We start from the raw sequence: 10863 nt of genomic DNA on the forward strand, positions 1-10863 counted from the left end.
TCACATATTACACCTAAAGCATAAGCAATAACCAAAAAAATTGGACTTCATCCAAATTAAAAGCTTTTGTGCATCAAAAGACACTGTGAGGAAAGTGAAAAGACAACACACAGAACGGGATAATGTATTTGCAAATCATGTCAGATAAGGATCTGTGTGTCCAGACTATATATAAACTCTGACACTCAACAATAAAAAGACAACCCAATGAAAAATAGGCAAAGGATTTAAATAGATATCTCTTCAAAGATGACATCCAGCTCGGCCGGGCGTGGCTCGGCAGTTGAGCATCGACCTAGGATCCAGGCGATCAGGGTTTGATTCCCGGTCAGGGCACAGGCCCGGGTTGTGGGCTCGATGCCCAGTCAGGGACGTGCAGGAGGCAGCCGACCAATGACTCGCTCATCATTGATGTTTCTATATCTCTCTCTCCCTCTCCCTTCCTCTCTCTGAAATCAATGATTAAAAAAAAATATATATATATATATATATACACACACACACACACACATATATACACACACATATATATATACACACATATATATATACACACACATATATATACACACACACGAATGGCCAATAAGCATATGCAAGATGCTCAACATCGTTAGTTATTAGGGAAATGCAAAGACTCAAAACTACAATAAAATACCACCTCACACCCACTAGGATGGCTATAATCAGACAGACAGACAATAACCAGTGTTGGTCAGGGAGCAGTGGAATCGAAACCTCATGCACTGCTGGTGGGAATGTAAAATGGGGCAGCCACTTTGGAAAACTGTAGCAATTCCTCTGAAAAGTTAAATACTTGTATTTGTGAGGATGATTTGCACACTGCAGAAAATGCTATGACACAGATGAACCTTGAAAGCATTATGCTAAGTGAAATAAGCCAGACACATAAGTCCAATAGTGTATAATTCCACTTCTGTGAGGTGCCTAGAGTAACTGAATTCATCGAGACAGAAAGAATGCTGGTTTCCAGCACTGCGGACAGAGGGAACTGGGGGCTTTTCTTTAGTGAGGACAGAGTTCAGTCTGGGTTGCACAGTGTCCTTAATGCCACTGAGTTGTTCACTTAAAAATGGTTAAAGTGATAAATGTTATGTTTTGTATATTTTACCACAATAAAAAGATTACACAAAACTGTGTTAATGAAAATATATTGTGAACTATAAGACACTGATCCATCTGTTATTTCTTTCCCTCCTGTGCCGCGTCCTCTCTCAACCACGTCGTCTGACAGGGTCCGGACGGGGAGAGGAAGCTTCACGGAAGGCGTCTTCTGGGGAGAGACGTGGCATGTGGGTGGCAGTAACTGGCTTAATGGAAATAGCTCTTTTCCTCCTTGGAGGGGGACTTTGGGTCGTAAAGTCAATCACAAACCTGGGAATGGTAAATGATGTTCTCACTTCTGAAGAAATCCTGATTTCCCCAAGTCCAGCCACTACCACATGTGCTGGATGCTTTAACAAACTGTTATTAGAAGAAGCTAGGAAAATTCCCCCTGGCGCCCCAATAAGGAATTTATGGAAGAACTAGAGAAAGCTGAGCTCATGCAGCCACCTATATTCAAATGCCTCCGCCTATGAATGCAAAATTAGTCGAGGGCAAGAAAAAGGCCATCGCCCCTTGCCTACTGCACAAGGACCACCCTGGGTAGCATATAGGATGAACGGCAGATTGTGGCATCCCCCTAAAGGGGCTAACAGTATGGAAAGGCTACCAGACCCTCCTCTGCCTTATACAGGTGCTTACAATCAGAATAGTTAATGTAAATGGAAGGCATGTTCCATAGAGTAATTTGCCTTTCATGGAACGCTTAGCAAGGCAGTGTCCACACTGGTGCTTGCTTTCTAAGGAACAAAAGAAAAGCATTCTTAAGCAGTTAATCAATAGCCAGGGCAAAAAGAACTCTTAAAAGAATATGGCAAGAAGAATATAACAGTTTATGAATAGGTCCATAGTTAAAATATAACCACAAGAAAAGTTAGTAGCAGCCCCAGGTAGATATTATATGAGATATCTGTCTCACAAGCCAATATATTGCTGCTGCAGACAAAGCCGTGTCTATCACTTTATAGGTCACTGATTTTTCCTTTCTCCACTATTCTAAGACATAAAAAGTCAAGATTGTTCCATTCTGATGAAATCGAAACTTGTACTATTATTTTCCTGCTTTACTAACCACAGAAATGTAATCATAGCCAAAAAAAGAAACTATAAAAGATTATGTTGATTCTCAATAAAGTGGAACAGTGTCACACCACCTCCGAGTAGTGTAGTCTGCTGTCTCCCAGCGCCGACGCCTTGCCCACCTTCGGGACCCCTGACTCCTGCCGTGGCTGGACCGTGGCAAGTGGCACCCAAACAGGGACCGAAGGTAAGTCACTGAGTTATGGTAAGGATAGGCTCTCGCCGATTGGGTGCTGCAGACCGCTTAGCAGAGGAGGCTAAGTAGAAAGGGCGAGTAATCATGGGACATACAGAGTCTAAAGAAAGAGGACTCTTTATTGATATAACTAAACATATGTTAAGTAAGAGAGGAATTCATGTATCTCATAGGCAACTTAGAGAATTTTTTCATTTTGTACAAGAATGTTCCCCCCTTGGTTCCCAGAGGAAGGTACTTTGAATTTAGAGACTTGGAAGAAATTGGGGAAGGAAATGAAAGTATACTATACAATGCATGGGCCTGAAAGAGTCCCCGTAGACACTTTCTCACTTTGGAATCTGCTGAAGGATAGTTTTGATCCTACTCATGAGGCTGTATGTTTTGCAAGACAAGTTACTGAGGAAGTGGTTCCACTGTATTCTGAGATTAAAAAGGCAAAAAGTTATACAAGCATTAGTAGTCAAGACTCAGCCAGACCACCCGGCAAGCCGGTAGTAAAATTAGACCCAGGGGGCTGCCCCAGGCCCCGACTCAAAACTGGGGACCTCAGACACTAAGAAGCGATCCATCCATGACCTGGCAAGAGCCTCCCCTGGAAGCGCAGGGTTAGATCTACCTGCCTCTAATTTTGCTATAATTAAGCCTGAAACAGAAGTGACTCTTATCTCGACAGGAATATTTGGGCCCTTGCCCAAGGGCTATATGGGGCTAATTATAGGAAGAAGTTCAAGTTCTAAGGCAGGGATACAGGTCCTCCCAGGAGTAATAGATTCAGACTATACAAGGGAATTAAAAATTATGATTCAACCTCCAAAAAAAGACCATACAAATACACCCGGGGCAGAGAATAGCTCAATTATTATTACTCCCCTATTTGGCCCTTCCAAATGTTACATTAAAAGAAGAGAGAGGAGCCCGGCCGGGTGTGGTTCAGCGGTTGAGCGTCGACCTAAGATCCAGGCGATCGGGGTTCGATTCCCAGTCAGGGCACATGCCCAGGTTGCGTGCTAGATCCCCAGTCGGGGGCATGCAGGAGGCAGCCGATCAGTGACTCTCTCATCATTGATGTTTCTCTCTCTCCTTCTCCTTTCCTCTCTCTGAAATCAATAAAGATATATTAAAAAAAAAAAAAAGAAGAAAAGAGAGGAGATCAAGGATTTCACTCTAGTGATATAGTAGTTTGGGTACAAAAGGTAGGAAGGCATAGACCCATGAAAAAATTATTGATAGAGGGAAAAGAAATAGAGGGCTTAATTGACACAGGGGCAGATGTCTCCTGCGTAGCTGGTAAGGACTGGCCTTATACCTGGCCCACGACACAGAGCTCCTCTACCTTAAGAGGATTAGGATTGGCATCTAATATGGCAAAAAGTTCCAGTATTCTACACTGGGTAGACAGTAATGTATCAGGGACGTTCCAGCCTTATATAATTCCTTCCCTACCTTTTTCCCTACGGGGAAGAGATATATTATCTCAAATGGGTATGACTTTAGAAGTCGCAGAAAAACAGGAACCAAATTTTTTATGACTATGGCCACTGTTCCCTATTATGTAGACCCTATACAATGGAAAACAAATGAACCGGTATGGGTGGGACAGTGGCCTTTAACAAAGGAAAAATTGGAAGCTGCTTCAGAGTTAGTAAAAGAGCAATTAAAACTAGAGCATATAGAACCCTCTAATAGCCCCTGGAATACACCTATTTTTGTTATTAAGAAAAAATTTGGAAAATGGAGATTGTTACAAGAGTTAAGGGCAATAAATAAGACCTTGGTTACTATGGGGGCCTTACAACCTGGGCTCCCTTCTCCTGTTGCCATACCTAAGGGTTATCAAATCATAGTTACTGATTTACAGGATTGTTTTTTTTCCTATACCTCTATCACCTAATGATTGTAAAAGATTCGCCTTCAGTCTGCCGTCAGTCAATTTACAAAGGCCTTATCAAAGATATCAGTGGAAAGTATTACCTCAAGGAATGAAAAATAGTCCTACACTATGTCAAAAATTTGTTGATATAGCATTACAAAAGGTCAGGATACAATTTCCAACTGCATATATTATTCACTATATGGATGACATTTTAATAGCACACAAAGACAAGGCAATTTTTCAGGAACTGTTACAGAATATGGTCCTAGAATTAAGCAAGTATGGATTGGTTGTGGCGCCGGATAAAATTCAGACGCACCCTCCGTTTAATTATCTAGGACGAATCATTAATTCTCCTCTAGTACATACTCAACAAGTGGCTATTAGACATGATCAGTTAAAGACTTTAAATGATTTCCAAAAATTATTAGGGGACATCAATTGGCTAAGGCCGTTCTTAAAACTAACAACTCAGGACTTGAAACCCCTTTTTGATACATTGAAGAGGGATCCATCTCCAACCTCAGTTAGAGCGCTGACAACGGAAGGAAAAAGGCCCTACAACAAGTAGACAAGGCATTAACTGAGAATAAGTTATCCCAGGTAGACTATACTAAGCCATGGCAGTTAATTATTTTAAAGACCCAACACACTCCTACTGCCTGCTTGTGGCAGGGGCTACCCTTAGAATGGTTGCATCTACCCTCGACCCCTAGGAAAGTGATCTCATCATATCCTCACCTGGTTGCAGTACTAATTACTAACGGAAGGATCCGTAGTAAGGAGCTCTTTGGGTCGGATGTGCAGGAAATTATTATTCCCTATACTAGAGAGCAATGTGATCAATTATTTGTAGTAGAGGACCAATGGGCAATAGCATTTGCAGGGTTTACAGGGGATATATTATTTCATTTGCCTCCACATCCATTGTTACATTTCATGAAAAACACCTCTGTTCTTTTTCCTACTCGATACTCTGCAAAGCCTTTGCCTCCCCCCTCAGTGTTAATATTTACAGATGGTTCCTCAAATGGAATGGCAGTAACAATTATTGAAGACAAATCTACTAGTCAATAGACAGAGGAAACCTCAGCCCAGAGGGCTGAATTAGCTGCTGTTATCACTGCCTTTCAGCAGGTACAGGCTCCATTTAATCTATATACAGATTCAGCATATATTGCTCAATTATTTCAAGCTATCAAGACAGCATTGATTTCCTCCAATTCCACCATAAGTAAGCAGTTTCAGGAGTTACAAAATTTAATCCATCAAAGAGTTCATTCATTTTTTATTGGACACATTCGTGGGCACTCTAATTTAGAAGGCCCTCTAACAAAAGGGAATGAATTAGCTGATAAATTAACCATATTTGTAATGACAGCAATAGAAGAGGCCTCATCCTCTCATACATATCACCACCAAAATGCATCAGCCCTCAGGCAGCAATTCCACATTACAAGGGAACAAGCTCGTCAAATAATTAAGCAGTGTCCTGCTTGTATGACCTTTCTCCCCTCTCCTCAGATGGGAGTCAATCCTCAGGGGTTGAAGCCTAATGTATTATGGCAAATGGATGTGACTCATATATCCGAATTTGGAAAACTGTCATTTGTTCATGTTCCTATAGACGCATTCTCACATATATTTGCTTCTGCCAGAACCGGAGAAGTGTTCAAGAACGTTGCACAGCATATGATTCAAACCTTTGCATATATAGGGACACCAAAGAATTTAAAGATGGGTAACGCTCCAGTATATATGTCAAAGGCTTTCAAAGAGTTTTGCAACAAATTTCAGATTAAGCATAATACAGGAATTCCTTATAATCCACAAGGACAAGCAATTGTAGAAAGAGCTCATCAGACACTAAAAAATCAGATTGCCAAATTACAACAAGGAATAACAAAGTATTTATCCCCTCATCATATTTTACAGCATGCTCTGTTGGTAGTTAATGCCCTGAATGTTAATGATCAGGGCCTTACTCCCATGATGAGGCACTGGGAACAGACAAAGTCCCATCATCACGGTAAAATGGAAAGACTTACTAAAGGACAATGGAAAGGGCCCGATGTTCTCTTAACATCAGGGCGAGGATATGCTTGTGTGTTCCCACAGGATGCAGACTCCCCCACATGAATCCCGGGTCGGCTCATCCGGCCTGCACAGCAAGAGAAGGATGCCACCGCAGCCCTATCCTGCGACAAGATCGGATCTACAGGAGGATAATCCCGACGCATCAGTGCCGAAGGTTGCTAAAAAGCAGGCTCAGGCTACTAGAAAGGCCACCCTACCAACTTGGGGTCAGATAAAGAAGATGACATCGGACGCCGAGAAGGTGGTCTCCCTTGGAGGTCATCAGCCTACTCCAGAAGCCTTATTTCTGGCTATGGTAGCTCTAATCTCCTGTCAGGTATCCATGGTTAATGCACATTATTCCTATTGGGCTTATTTCCCTGATCCACCATTGCTTCATCCTACCTCTTGGGGAGATGGTAATCTCAACGTATTTACCAATAATCCAGATTTAATGGGAGGCATCTCAGATTCTCTTATCCCCCATAAAACTACTGAAGAAGTAAACTTTGAGGGGTTTGCGGACAATGCCCCATTATGTTTTGTTACTAGAGGGCATCCATTACCGGGATGCTTGCCTATCAATTATAGGTCCTTTTTAACGGATTCCCCTCAATTTACAGAACAAAGACGGTATATATGGGACCTAGAAATTGTTTCCTTAGGCTATAATAGTTACAATGACACTTATGTTAATCTTACCAAAGATTTTACTTTTCTGCTAGAATCCTGTAATACAAAATTTCCAAAATTAGATATATATTGGGATTATATTGAACCTGACCATGGATTTCCTAAATGGATTGATTGTGGGTTTGACCACCAAACTACAGTATTTTTGCCTATTAGCTCGAACCTCACCATTTATGATTACTGTGTCATCTCCTAACTATGACTATAGGAACTATTTAAAAATAATACTAACAAATTTAATTATTCTAATGGGTTAATTAACAAGGAACCCTTACACAGATGGTTTACCCCTGGGTGGGTTTCACCCATTTATCAAAGCATATCTAAAAAACATAATAGAACTACATTATATCCGGATTTGTTCAGATTAGCAGCAGCCACTAATATGGTTATATTTAAAAGACCTTATAAATATAAATCAGAGACTTTCTCAGTATGTGCATGTGTCAACACTCCAGATGCTATTTTAATTGGGAGTTCAGATATAATGCAAATTTCTCTAAAAGAATCATCTTATCATATAAAATGTAATGGGTGCTTGCTAACAAACTGTATCCACTCAGCCCTTCCGAAGAATTATATTATATTTGTAATAGTTCATCAACCCTCTTATGTTCTTATACCTGTCACATTAACAGAGGAATGGTTTGATGATCCAGGATTACAAATCTTGAATAGACTGAATGAACTATTAAGGCCAAAAGGTTTTGTTGCAGCCTTAATCTTAGGAATCATTGCTTTAATTAGTTTAATTGCCTCCTTAGCTATATCTACTACTGCTTTAATCCAGGAGATTCATACTGCTAATCATGTCAATGATTTATCACGTAATGTATCTGTAGCTCTCTCTCTACAGGAAAGATTAGATAAAAAATTAGAGACAAGAATTAACACATTAGAAGATACAGTACTTTATATAGGAAATCAGGTTCAAAATATTAAGACGCAAATGACTACTCATTGTCACTCACAGTATAAGTGGATCTGTATCACCCCATATCCTTATGATAATGCTACTGAGCCTTGGGACAAGGTAAAAGCACATCTGCAGGGTATTTGGCGTAACACTGAGTTAGCTCCGGATTTACATTCCCTGCAGGAAAAAATTAGGGATTTGAGTCAAGCTAAATTAGACCTACCCATGGGCGAGACCGTGGCACAAAGCTTATGGCAATCCTTAAAAAACACAGTTAATCCCACTATGTGGTGGTCTAATTTAGTTCACATAGGAATAACGGTGCTAATTATAATAATCTTATTATCTTCCCAGTCATCTTCCGAGTGATTTTATCTTCAATCAAGAGTCTCCATACCCAACTTGAATTATTTAAATTAAAAAATAAAAAAGGGGGAGCTGCCACATCCTATCCCAACCACGTCGTCTGACAGGGTCCGGACGTGGAGAGGAAGCTTCACGGAAGGCATCTTCTGGGGAGAGACGTGGCATGTGGGTGGCAGTAACTGGCTTAATGGGAATAGCTCTTTTCCTCCTTGGAGGGGGACTTTGGGTCGTAAAGTCAATCACAAACCTGGGAATGGTAAATGATGTTCTCACTTCTGAAGAAATCCTGATTTCCCCAAGTCCAGCCACTACCACATGTGCCAGATGCTTTAACAAACTGTTATTAGAAGAAGCTAGGAAAATTCCCCCTGGCGCCCCAATAAGGAATTTATGGAAGAACTAGAGAAAGCTGAGCTCATGCAGCCACCTATATTCAAATGCCTCCGCCTATGAATGCAAAATTAGTCGAGGGCAAGAAAAAGGCCATCGCCCCTTGCCTACTGCACAAGGACCACCCTGGGTAGCATATAGGATGAACGGCAGATTGTGGCATCCCCCTAAAGGGGCTAACAGTATGGAAAGGCTACCAGACCCTCCTCTGCCTTATACAGGTGCTTACAATCAGAATAGTTAATGTAAATGGAAGGCATGTTCCATAGAGTAATTTGCCTTTCATGGAACGCTTAGCAAGGCAGTGTCCACACTGGTGCTTGCTTTCTAAGGAACAAAAGAAAAGCATTCTTAAGCAGTTAATCAATAGCCAGGGCAAAAAGAACTCTTAAAAGAATATGGCAAGAAGAATATAACAGTTTATGAATAGGTCCATAGTTAAAATATAACCACAAGAAAAGTTAGTAGCAACCCCAGGTAGATATTATATGAGATATCTGTCTCACAAGCCAATATATTGCTGCTGCAGACAAAGCCGTGTCTATCACTTTATAGGTCACTGATTTTTCCTTTCTCCACTATTCTAAGACATAAAAAGTCAAGATTGTTCCATTCTGATGAAATCGAAACTTGTACTATTATTTTCCTGCTTTACTAACCACAGAAATGTAAACGTAGCCAAAAAAGAAAGTATAAAAGATTGTACTGATTTTCAATAAAGTGGAACAGTGTCAGACCACCTCCGAGTAGTGTAGTGCTGTCTCCCAGCGCCGACGCCTTACCCACCTTCAGGACCCCTGACTCCTGCCGTGGCTGGACAGCGGCACTCCTAGATGCTGTCAATCAATTAGCCAAAAAGAGCCAACTACATACTGTTCCCTATAAGGATGGTGGAGAGATTTCTGGCCATGAAGTCTGGTCTTCCCTCCTAGTCCACACAGAGGGCAGTGAGTGCCTCACAGAACAGTGCCAGAGACGGCTGGTGGTCTCTTTGTGGCCTTGTCGCAAATCCTTGCACCAGGGTGAGCACCATTTTCCATACATGGCCTAGTGATGAGAACATGACAGGAAGCAGTAGCTGGTCACTGCCTGGTTACACAGAGCAGTAGCCTCAAAACCTCAGGGAGCCCTGACAGGTGAGGCTCAGTTGGTTGGGCAGCATTCAGTGCACAGAAGTGTCGCCAATTCAATTCCCAGTCAGAGCACACACCCGGGTTCCTCCACGAAGGGTGCGCCGACCTTGGTTATCTATTTCTCCAGGTAAATTCATAAACTAGCATTTGTTCCATCAGCTGCTGCACCTTTGCTTATCATGTGTGGGGGCCTGAGGACAGAAGTGCCCTCCTTGCCTCGTGCTGAGCTGGGTTTCTGAGCCTGCAGACAGATCCAGGCCAAGGACTATGGCTGGCTCACCTAGCTTCTCCCTTCGTGCTAGGCACAGGATGGCAGGGCTATCTGTTCCCTGGTGGGAATCTGTCTAGAGGATACCTGGCCTTTCCCAGGTAATTCTCCAGCTTCTCTGAGAGTCTCTTTTCCAGCTCAAATTGCAACTATCTATGGTACTGAGCACAGAGCCAGGGACATGCAGGAAGCACTCGATGGTGGCTCAAGGCCCTCTTCTTCCAGAAAGCAGCCCTAACCGCTGGCCCACAGACTCCTTTCCCTTCAACCTACAGAGCACTTGCTCTCACAGCACATATGGGTCCTGGTCACACACTGTCCCCACTGCATGCGGTACCACATTCCCGCTCACCCAGCATACCCCTGGGCCACGCTGCCCTGCCTCTGGGCCTGTGCCCACAATGCCCACTCAAGGCACGTGCCATCCAGCTGGCCCGCCTTACCCCTGGCCAGTGCGTGATGAGCTCCTTCTGGGCCTGCAGCTCTCAGCTCAAGTATCACCTCCTCACAGGGGTCCTCTGACTCGGCCTGAAGCAGCCATACTGCTGCCCTCTAGCACAGCCCTGTTGTGACGCTCTCCAGAATCCTCGTCACTAACTGGCATTTTTCCTGTTTCTTGTTTTGACCCTGTTGATTGGCTTCAATCCTGGTCCCACCATCCCACTAGCTGTGTGACTTCAGTCAATGATAACATAGTAACAGTTACAGCTATAAGCCACGTCAGAACTAGCTAGCTATCTGCCG

This window comes from Miniopterus natalensis, chromosome 2 (assembly GCF_054644295.1).
Source record: "Miniopterus natalensis isolate mMinNat1 chromosome 2, mMinNat1.hap1, whole genome shotgun sequence".
Taxonomy (NCBI): Eukaryota; Metazoa; Chordata; class Mammalia; order Chiroptera; family Miniopteridae; genus Miniopterus; species Miniopterus natalensis.